This window comes from Rutilus rutilus (assembly GCF_951802725.1).
Source record: "Rutilus rutilus genome assembly, chromosome: 21".
NCBI lineage: Eukaryota > Metazoa > Chordata > Actinopteri > Cypriniformes > Leuciscidae > Rutilus > Rutilus rutilus.
This window is the reverse complement of record NC_140226.1, coordinates 14,678,003-14,690,435: the sequence shown is the minus strand read 5'-3', so window position 1 is coordinate 14,690,435 and position 12,433 is coordinate 14,678,003. Positions and strand designations below refer to the sequence as shown.

The 12,433-nt window shown below is 36.6% G+C and overlaps 1 protein-coding gene across 1 annotated transcript in view; it reads left to right on the top strand.

The window, feature by feature from the left end:
* nrxn3a (neurexin 3a) overlaps positions 1–12,433 on the top strand; it is a 759,351-nt gene that overhangs the window by 744,968 nt on the left and 1,950 nt on the right. The window lies entirely within an intron of this gene.

Sequence of the window (12,433 nt, the reverse complement as noted above, 5' to 3'; positions counted from 1 at the left end):
AAGAGTCCACAGCTAGGCATTTTCAGCTGGCTAAAAACGCTACAGCCTTAAAGTTAACCCTTTTTTAGTCTGCCCAAAGACCAAATACTTTAACATTACCATATTTAACAAAATGCTAAACCATTTCGAGAGTTGTCATGATTGAATTAATCTGGTATTTCCTGATATGTGGAATATCTAAACAAAAAGAAAAATGCACTTTGTTGCTTAATTAATCAATAGTCATCACCACCACTTTTTAGGAACCACTTTCCGTTTCTTTTAGGAATTGATGTTGATTTCAGCTTCAGCTGATCATCTTAAAACCATTCGCTCTCTCACACATCACAGAGCATTTATTTCCTTTTTGGGATTATTCACCTCACAGACCTCGTCTTATAGTCTCTGCAGTGCAGCAACAGAACAGTAAAATGCATAAAAATGCTTTCAGGTCTGTCAGCTGCTGAGTTCAGTCAATTGGGAGTATTTATCATGGGGGTGCTTTCTATCTTTAGAAAGCCTATCAACACGTCAGAGTGTTCAGGACAAGCATCCACAGATCTCTGTCATCGGAAGACGTCCATGTCTCCCGGCCAGGACGGAACGAGAACTGGTGTGTCCGCTCGGTTCAGTGAGCTGATTATTGCCACAGTGAGAGAAAGGGCCACGTTACATCTCAAATGGAAAATTCAGTCAAGGAGAACAAGTTAAAACAAAGCTTTTTGTTCAGTTTCATCACAACACAGATATCATCTGATCAATGCAGTTACACATACCCGAATAGAATGTTTCAACTATAAAGTCACAGAAACACTCGCCTTCTTATTCTATATGGAATAATTTCAAACACAGTTTGTCTACCCAAATCCTTCCAGTATCCAAAGGGCATTTCTCTCGAGCTGTTTATCGGCAGGATACATGCAGTGATTCATTTCCCATTGTTATTTCTCATCTCATATTTTCTTTGTTTTCAATAGCCAATTATGCTTCCATTACTGCTTTTGTGGCACCACATGTCGCAAACAATATGACATACAGCTCTTGAAGATAAAAGCCATAAACGATTAGCCACCTGAAATATGATTTGCAATAAAACCAAGATAGTCTTCAATATCTATTCAATATGTCTGCAGCACTCATTCAGAAGATAATGGTGATGAAGGATAAATGCATGTTCATATTCATCTCTCAGGGTCACAGAGGTTATTGGTAATAAAAATTACCAAGCCAATGGTGTTCAGAGCCATTCTAAAATGGAATGTCTTAAAGGGATAGTTCACCCAAAGATGAAAATTATGCCATCATTTAACTCACCCTCGTGTTTCTTTAGTGGAGTCAGTGGACACTGGGGTCCAAACAACACTAAACACCACTGAATTTCAGTGATTTCAGGAATCGTATCGCAAGCTTATGAATTAAATCGTGAAATTTGTGTCAAGCACTAATAAAAGCAGTAGGCTATAGTACCGTGTAAGCATCACATGTCACTAAACTTAATGAAATTCTGTTTAGTTACCAAATGTTTTTGACAATCACAATACACTTATTGTGATGCAAGGTTTTTGTGTGTGTGTGTGTGTGTGTGGGGGGGGGTTGGCCTTTTTGTTTTACAACAACAGTTTTGAACAAGAACAGTTTTACCCCGCCTTTCATAATTCTAACTCCAAGCTAAACTCAAAAGTTGGCAACCCTGCTTAAATTAGCCAATGGCTAATGGCTAAGTGTTGATTTTACGATTTGCTAGCTCTAAATGCAGGGTTCGACGGGACTGCCTGATGGCCATGAGTTGCCGAAACTGTCACTGTCCCGATCAGATCAGTGCTGCATCGTCATTAAAGTTTATCATTGGCACGTGTTTTTAAGCCTTGCCAATTTAAACGTTCAAGCACCAGAAGACGTGAAAGAGAACTCAATTCGGCACTCGCACGCTGTGTGAGAAGTTTTGTGTGCACACATTCGATACTGAATTGAGTTCTCTTTCACGTCTTCTTGCGCTTGAATGGACAATTTCACACAAAATGATGTCATTCATGCCCATCTTAGCGAGTATCCTAACATAGTCGGTTATATCTTAAGTGAGTATAAACAGTCAAGAAAGACAACGCATGTGTAACAACATCAGTATATTGGATCTGTGCATTATGTCTTTGAGTGTTTTTAAAGGGTTAGTTCACCCAAAAGTGAAAACGATCCCATAATTTACTCACCCTTAAGCCATATGACTTTATTCTTTCAGCCAAACACAGAGTTATATAAAAAAAATCCTGGCTCTTCTAAGCTTTATAATGGGAGTGAATATACCACAGATTTTGAAGCCCAAAAAAGCGATCCATCCATCATAAAAGTAATCCACGGGGTTAATAATGGCCTTCTGAGGCGAAGAAAAATATCCATACTTATAACTTTATAAAATATAATCACTGGCTTCCGGTAAAGGCCATACGCTAGTCTAATTCCGGCGGAAGAGTGACCTTTGACCCGACGCATGCCGTATTTACAAACGCGGAAACGCAGAAGACAGAGCAAAACGAAACACCGGTCACTTATTAATAGTCTAAAACAAGGATTTTTAAAGAGAAATATCAGAGGATTTCGATATAAGAGAAGAGGAGCTTGAGTTTGTTGCCCAGCCCTATTTGTTCGAACCACGAGAGGCGTCTACTCTCACCTAATTGTGCTACTTATGCTACTCCTACGTCGGGTCAGAGGTCACTCTTCCGCTGAAACTAGTCATGTAACCCTGTTAGTGAGTCCAGTGTTGTCTAGTTCATGTTTATATTCACATCTATGTTATGTTCTTTGTCAAGATTACTTCAGTTGTTTTGTTTTATGTTTTTTTCACCTTGGATTATTTTCAATAAAGCTGCACATGGGTTCATCAAACTCGCTTTCAGTGGACTGAATGTTACAGTCCATTGAGGTTTGCATTATCTCTTTTTTTTTCTCTTCAAAAACTTTCCTGGCATAGATCCTCAGGGAGGCATTATGGAAAGGCAGATAAATTATGGCCAACTGGCCCGCGAGATGTATTTACGCAAACACAGGGTAATTATCAATTATGCCCAAGTCTAATGGAGCTTTCCTCTCATCTGAATTCATTCCCACATGAACCACAGATTTCTTTCGCCTCTGATGCTGCAGCGTTGTTAGCGGCCAACATCTGCATTTTAAATGAGTATTAAAAAAAAGTAATTATGTCACAATCCTGAAAGGCTTTTCCTTTTAAGATTCTGAATCAGCGGCAGAACAAATTGATTAAGTCGTCGTGCTCAAAAAGGCTTTTTTCTCTTTAAGGAGGGAATCCCCCATCTAAGCCTGTTGTGATTTCCTCCATTATTCTTTACTGGCTTATCTAGTTAAGAACTTTACTTTAGGATAAGTGGAGCACTGAAAGGGGTCTGTGAGTGCGAAAGTATTGAGTTGTACACTTTAGATGCACAATCAAACACTTCCATCGTCACCCAGTATATCTGTCAACACTGGAGAACTGGAAATGTGTGCTACATCACGATGGGTCCATTAACTTAATGGACAGAGGGTGGTTGTGAAAAGAAAAAAATAGATGGGGAGTGTGTTAGAGAGACAGGAGGGGGCTGGGACAGTAACCTTTGGGCTTTTTATTGGAATGAGATGACACACTCGAGCAGCTCTTAAATGAATGGCATCTGTAGTGCGGTTTCTGCTGAGAGAGTTGCCCTTTTCCTTGCAGAATGGTCCAATTGAAAATTAAGCACTGCTCTTCCCTCTGAGCACCTCAGAGTCATCCTTCCAGCCCCACCGTGCCCCTGCCAGATGTGGCATCAATGCGCTTTTTTTAATCGATCTGTAATGTTGGGTTTGACCTGAAGTCCAACACTACAGAAACTTCCTGTTCAAAAGGTTAGCTTCAGTTTCACAGAAAGACTTAATAGCTTTTTTGAATCGTCCAAATGACACAATTTCATCACGACAAGCCTCGGATAGTCTCATATAGAAAATTCTCTAAACGCAATTACCAACATTCTTATCATTGTTATTGTCCCATTGAGGATTCTAATGTTCATTGGTTCTTTTTGAAGAGTCGTCTCTGAGCAGTTAATTATTTAATAATTTTCAATGTCCACGCACCAAGCATACGGACAAGCCATGCTTCCATAATTCCTCGCTCTGTTGCACTTACAGAGATTGCTGTTTTAGAAATTACACCCAAATTGCTCTCGGCTTTCCGGCTAGATAACACCGACCCAAGGACCTCATATCCGACGTGGAGGATTTCCTTGTATCACCTTAAATGAGAAAGACAGGGGTCTTAAAGTGGACTTATCAAGAATGTACAGAGAAAATTTCACAGTTGGCCTAGCAGCATATAAACACACACACAGTTCCTGGTCCTTCACAGTAAAAAAAAAAATAAAATAAAAAATAACATAAAAAAACCTTTTTGGGATTTTCATATAATACATTGCAATTTCTGTGGCTCAAAAGTGTGCTAAAAGAAAGCTGATGTAATTTCTTCCCTACTTATAATGATTATGATTTATTATAATCAAAAGAATACACATAGTTTATCTATCACAGTTTATCCTGCTCTTTTGTTCTCTATAATGATTAGGGTTTAAATGACAGGTTTGTGAAAACAAAATTGTTAAACAGCCAAGAACATTGGGAAAATGCATGTTAGGAAAGTCTTCAAATCTTATGGAATAGCATACTAGCACACTACTCTTACTATTTCTGCTATAAATATTATGTATGTTTATGAGTGCTCGTTTACTGACACTGCCCTTTTTTAAGCCAATCAAGTGAACTGTAAAAACATGTAATTAATCACCCTGGAGCTGCAGGAAAACATTTTGAAAAGTCATAAATACATCAAAGACAGAAGACGAAAAAAAAAAAAAAATCAATTTCATGCTTTAAAGAGTCCTGCTTTAAAAGAAAAAGTCAATCACTGGTCAAATATACAATGATATGATGGAAATTTGTAATATTTAAAACCAATACATTAAACAATACACACACACATACACACAAAATCCATTTCTTGATTGGACTGCCAAGAGTTAAGGCATTTTTACATAAGTTGTATTAAAATGCTAAAAAGCATATTTGCTTCTGATATGATAACTACCACTCGCTGAATAAAACATGCAATGCAATAAGGTCATCTGATCATTTATAAACAAAATAGTAGGCAGAGTGCCATGTATACTGCACAGTTTTCATTATACTATTCAATTCAGAATATAATCACATATATACCAACAATCCCAATGACTGAATTATTTAGATAATCATATCAAAAATAAGCATATACAGCCAATTCTTTTTACAAATACCTCTCTCAGATGAACTGAGCTGCATTCTCATGCTACACATTGTTAATCATACTGAAGTGACAACCATGCCAATAGTTTGGCATATTAGTGAATCCAAAAAAGAATTAAATGCCTTTTGTTTTTTCACAAACATACTGGATCTACAAGTGATCACGAGTCAATGAATTCCTTCTGAAATTCCCTGATTGGATCGCAATCTCAAACACCTGCAGAAAGAGAGATAAGCTACTTATCTTCGCAATGTTCCAAACCCCAGTGTTTCCGCGTCCTTTCACATTGGATTACGGGGAAACACATAAAAAATATAATTGCTCGTTTACTGTCATAATTACAGCATCGCAGAGCTTGGCAAAGGTTTTCTTATAGTTGCAACATTATTAAATGCAAATCAAAATTGTCAAATGAATTAAAGCAATGATGAGATTCATGCTGATATATTTTAGTTTGTTTCATTGTGCACTAAACTGAAAAAAAAAGAAAAGAAAATGACTGGCTTAGTTATTGCTGTTTTCTTTAAATATAGCCTGGAGGTAGCAAAATGTGCCCCTTCGAAAAGTCTGTCATTCCTCCTCAGGGCAATCATAAATGAGCTGCAACTCCTAATGACTATTTAATTAGCAGCTAAAATGACTGAAATAATGAAAGGGATTTTTCATGGCTTGACCGTCAAATGAATGCATCAACTTACACCATTCTACAATGTTTATAAGTTAACATACCACTTGCAGAATCTATAAGATGCTTCTTTTTTTTTTAATAATAAAAAAAATCTAATGTTTTACTGCACTGTAAATTGCATAACACATACATGTCCTACACAACAAAATAATAACTATTATCCTGTTACATGTAGCCACTGGAGAACTCAAATGTGCAGAGAATGCTGGGAAAGCAAAGAACTTGAAGGACCTTGAAGATTTTTATCAATTTGTATTTGTCTTGAAAAAATAAATAAATAATTGAATACTTAAATTGAAGTAATAATACTAAATAAATAATAAATAAAATCAAATGCAATTACAGCTTTATCTGAGGAATGTGTAATGCAAACAGATTTAAGGATCTAGAAAACGTGGTCTAACCAAACGTCAAGTTCTCCTCACATGTCTGGCAGCATTTGAGCATCATACAAGCAGTCACATTTGGCAGAAAAGCTCTCTGACTAAATAAATATGTGCTTTTGTTGCACAATGGTGATTCATTTTCAAGGAGATTTTGTTTGATGAGTGGCTGCCTTCCATGATGTATCATTGGTGACAACAGTCATCTGTGATGTTGTATGATTAATTAAATGAGTAGGCTTACTGTGAGCAGTGATATTATAAATATTTAGTTCGTCAACATTTTACATGATACACAGTTTCATTATATGGAACCGATCATGTCATTTTGTGTAATATAATCAATGAATGACCTGTCAATGTGACAAATTCCCTTTTATTTTATATCTTTTATTGGTAGAGTTTACTAAAGCAAGCACCAATATTTTTTCAAAACCTCTAAACCCCAAGTATTAAAATTTGGATCGCAATTCGGCACGCGCTGTTTGCGGGATCAAATCATGCAGCTAATTCAGAACTTAAAAGAAACAGATTCGTGATTTTCGCTGGTAGGTGATAAAACAGATTAATAAATCCCATTGACTTGCACTAAATGAGAGATTTAACCGTTCCATTTTGCGTTGATCCGGCCCAGCCGATATAGATATATTTCATTGTCCACTGTAGGACTGATACTGGAGCTCTTTGGAATGTAATACAAATGTGTCGGTCGTTGCATTACGCAAGAGTTTACAGACCACATGAGATGTAAATATCAGGTATTTCTTTTCATTTTTGAGTTAACTTCACTTAAATAGTGCGCTTGGATAGAAAATGGCCAATCCTGAGTGGCGATGTCACTATACACGCATTCTACCAGCAGAATTCCAGGCTGAGACCGGTTTGTAATCATGCCGTGCCGAACCATTCGGCATCCAATCATCATCCAAAGCAGATGCAAACCAACAAATTTCATATACTGTATTATTTTATGCTGGATTTTTTTATTTTAAAATGTCTTTGAACAATTCCTGTTTGTATGTATTGAAACTCCTGTACAATAGGGACTCGTTAGTCAGTGTGATTAATCATCCTTAGGCCATGTAGAGTCCAAATATACTGTAACCCCATCTGTTTATTGAGCATTGATAATCAGTTGGTAATGTATTCAGATGAAGTTTGCTGTAGTGATTCACAGTGAGTATAGCTGTCTAATGCCTGCTGGTGGCAAAGCGTAAGTCAACCAATGTTAGTCTTCCGTCTGAAGCCGGCTTTAGTGCACATGCTGTTGCCCCGATCTCAAGCTCTCACTGTCTCTCAGTTTCTAAAGCACTAAGCATGGTCATTAAACACCAACATGGTCACTTTCCGGTGTAAATGTACAACGGTTGACTTGGTCAGAGTGTCCAAAAACCCATATATAAGGACATCATATGACCATGAGAAAGAGGATTTAATGTTTGACAACAGTATAGTCAAGCTATTTACTCATGTTGGAAAACATGTTTTTTGACATCTTGTTAAATAGCAAATACGCTTGAGCTGAGGCGAGCGTAACAGATACTATTTTTCTTAATTGAGGAACTATGCGACAACAATGAATACCTAAACAATGTTTTTAATTTGTTGGCTTCTTTAAGATGCTGCAAATGCCCTTTGGCAATGACACCCCTATATAAATATCATGAGATGTTTTTTCAATTAAGTTTCAACATGAAGCTCATACTCTTTGATTGACAACCACTCCAAAACCATTTTACTCTTTTGCAGTTCGCCCTTGGCGTTAGAAATTGATATGACGTTGTTATACTTCGGTTATGCTAAGCGACAAGGGCAAATTGGAGCTGTCTCAAACTTTCTAATAGTTCCACTTCATACATGCATCCTAAAAATAGCTGGTCTAGACACTCAAAGACAAACTTGTCTGATTCCACAAATAACATCACCTAAATATGAAACTATCACAATCATGGATACTATACATGGAATTTAAAGGGATAGTTCACCCTAAAATGAAAATTAAGTCATAAATGACTCACCCTGGTCCCATGCAACATGTGTTCTGGGGGTACACAATATGATATTTAATGTATTATTCAACTGAAAACCTGACCTTCAGTGCACGGCTACGTGCATGTTCATGTGACGCAGTTCACTCAAGATTAACAAAAACGCGACATGAAATACAACACCTAGAAATCGCCCCAAAAAAGTATCCGTGTACTTTCTTTACTGAGTAATCTGGACCGGAACTACGTTTGAAATACTATCATTCTTTGATACTTTTGCATCTTTTTTTAGCTTGATGCGTGTCGCTATTCACTGCCAATACATGGACAAGCGCAAGCGGGACATTTTAAAAGAAATTCTCCTTTTGTGGTCCATAAAAGAAAGAAGGGCATACGGCATTCGAACAACACCAGGGTGAGTAAATTATGACTTTTTATAATTTTAGGAAACTCTGCATTTGCTAAATGTTTCGTTTATTTTTATACACTTGTAAGATGCTTTTATACAAAGCAACTGCACATGTTTACAGTATGTGCACTGTAAAAAAAGAAAAGTTAGCTTAACTTCAAATTATAAGGCAACTTGCTGCACAGATTTTTTGAGTTGACTCAACTAACAGAGTTTACTCAACTGGAGATGTTATAGTTGAGTCAACTCAACTATAGAGATGTTTTAGTTGAGTCAACTCAAAAAAATCAGTGCAGCAAGTTGCCTTATAATTTTAAGTTAAGTCAACTTTTCTTTTTTTACAGTGTGTGTCTGGGAATCAAACCCACGACATTGGCGTTGCTAGCACCATTCTCTACCTGTGCTCAACAGGAACAGTTTAACCTTTGAAGAACACTGAAGTTGATAATGTTCTTCAAAGGTATTTAGGGATCATTTGGTAAAAATTATTGGCCAGAAAAAGTATAATTAAGATGATTAAGATGATACATTTGTATCTATTATTTGTAAAGTATGCCATTTAGAGTTGATTTTTTCTATGATTTAACAAAAGAACTGAACAAAGGAATATATTACTGCAAAAGCGTATACATCTGGTAAACACTGAATGTTCATTCTTTGGTATCAGAGTACTTGTTAAGAAAATATGTCATTTAAATCCCACTCACTGTTGCAGGCATTTTAAAGAGCTAATTTGATAACAGTGTTCATGATTCTGAGCATAAGCTATTTAAGGTTTGTTATTGTGTGAATTTACAGCCTTGTTCTGTTCTGGTTTACCTTTGCTTTATTTGCTTTGAAGCCCCCCCAAAAGTTTAGTACATCTTTTATCTCTTCTTGGTAGTAAAAAATATAAAGTAATCCGTTAACGTCATATAGGAATAATCCTGTGGGATTCTAGCAGTGCAGTGCAGCTCTATTAATCAAACTGATTGCACATGGTGCATCTCTGTTCTCTCTCATGTTTTAATGATACTTGGGATTTCTTGGGCCCTTGATTGATTGCATTCATTTTTATCAATGACTCTGAATTTGGTTGAAACAACTTGGGAATGTTTACTTTACAATCAAGCTGATGATGCCAGGAAGAAAATACAGCTGTACAAGGACCTTTGGGAGGGTTTCTGAAATTGCACTGTCCTGACATTGCCAAAGTTTGTTATATCATTATGAAACTGACAGATCTAACAAAGCACACTGCCATCACCAACACGGGAATCTGTTACGTTGTGGCACGTTCCGTGAATATGTTGTACTTTGGTGTCTCATTAATTTTTAAAGCCCTAGAGGCACAAATCCAAATGTTTTTTTGATGTGAGACCTATTAGATATATTTGATAAACTACTATCTACAAAAGTTAAATTAACCTAGCATGAAAAGTAACTAGTTTTAAACACATTAAATGTCAATTTGGGCCTTTGCCTGAATCAAACAAATAAAATCATGCAATGCAATTTTGACAATCTACTGAACTCATATCCAATCAACTGTAGTAAAACATATTTATAACAATTCATTTTAAGTACCAAAAACATATTATTTAGCTGTATCTCACATTTTTCACAACTGTATTACCACATTATTTTCCGTATTAGAGAACAAAAATGAAACATTTCAAAATGTGACGTGACGCTCAAGAATTAGCATAATTTGGAAAGACAAGTAAATACCAATATTTGTACAAATTTAGAAAATGAGATTGTTGACTACATTTGTTAAACTCAACCATTCAACCAGGTTACTCAAACTATTACTTAAAAATGACTGTATTTAATATTTTTCTTTAATTTATGGGACATAAATTTATCAATATCTGCAGCCCAACATTTTGTTTTATAGACTTGCAACTCTGTTACCCATTCTGGCACCTTTTTAAATTTAGTTTATTTATGTGTGATGTTACTTTTCAAGCACTAATTAATAGAAGATGCCAAGTGATGACACCAATTATCAGATCACTGGGGGAAAAAACACTTAAATCAGGTTGAATATTCTGCTGAGGGATTTTTTTTTAAGGCTTTCCTTTGTTTTTGGGACTTGGACTTCTCTAATGCACATTTTATCTTCCATGCATCATGCCCTGAGTCCAAGACACAATAATCAGCAACCAGTGCGGATCCAAACCAACAGTTCTGCCCATCGCAGACTCACCCTAGAGCTGATCCCCAGAAAATCTCGCAAAATGCTTTCTGCTCTCTCAGCATGAGTTTCTTCTCTGGCTCCATTTCCTCAGCATGGTGACACGCTGAAGCCAGACCAGTGAACACAACTCATCCTGTAACACACTTATCAGATCTCCCCACTCCATGCTATCATGCTGAGAGCTACAATGATACATCATTTGGGCCAGAAGCCCTTAGCATCACGAGATGGTCATCTCAGCGAGAGGCTGTTTTTACCATCACCATAATCAGAGGTTCTCTATACCTGCCCAAGGACAAACACATGACTGTTTAAACTCACTTTGTAAGATCTGGCTTAAGCAGCTGTGGAGGCCACAGCTGGGAGGGCCAATTTTCTGATCCTTTCACCTGTGGACAGGGTGCTGGCCTGTTCTGATTTGGGTGTTTTGGACTTGCTAGACAAGACTGGGTTTCAATTCACAAGCGACTCACTGTTAGAAAAGCAATCTCAACACTTTCGAGTTCTTGCATTGTTTTTTGGATTTTGTGGTATCACCATGAAATAGTTTTATTTTAAAACTGCCATTCATTGTGAGACTATGCAAAGGAGCTTTCGCTATCCGTCGGGCACATTTATCTACAGGCCATTTCTCACCTCAGTACTCCATTATTGGAGATGTCTTAAACAAAGATTGATTTTTATTTTTTTTACTTGTTCAGGGGACGTTATGTTTAGTATATAGTTTGTAAATCTCAATCTCAAATGAGAATAAATATTAGAATGATTGGACAATATAAAGAATGTAAAAAATGTAAATTACGTTTTATTTCACTTTCTGTCAATCAAATCTGGGTGATGTGATAGTGGTCTATTTTTTTGTTTTGTTTTTTGTCTATAAGCTATAAGATAAAAAAAAGATTGCAGGGATCTCAATCATAATTAAAAAGAAACTTCCCCAAAGAAAACTCCTGAAGGAGATTTCTTTAACATCTCAACTGTTTTCCCAATACAGAAATAAAGAACAAATGCTTATGCCTTTTCATTTTTCTCCAGCAAAAACAAAACAAAAACTCACATAGCCTCTCTCTCTTCTAGGGTCTAAAACTGTGCTCAGATCTGCCAAGACAAGAGAGATTTCAGTATAATCCCAAATATTTCTCATCTATTCTTTGAAGGACAAACAATCTGAACTACTGTTTCAATTATTATTGTAAATAGTGTTTATTGCTTGATCAGTATTCATTCAAAAATTAAGACTGCAAATGAGATATTGAAACCAGCGCAGATTGAAGTTTAATCCATTTCAATGCCAATGGTTACGCTTTATGCACAGCTCCCAAAGCATCATTGTCTTGGAGAATCACTTCATCAGAGCAGCACAGAGGATGAATGGACAGAGGACACGCTGTGAATGAGTGTACGAGTATTCTGGGAAAATGTTTTGCTTGTATTTTTAGTTTTCTAGCTTGTTCTGAGAGACTGCAATCCTTGACGTAGATGATAGGTCTTGACGT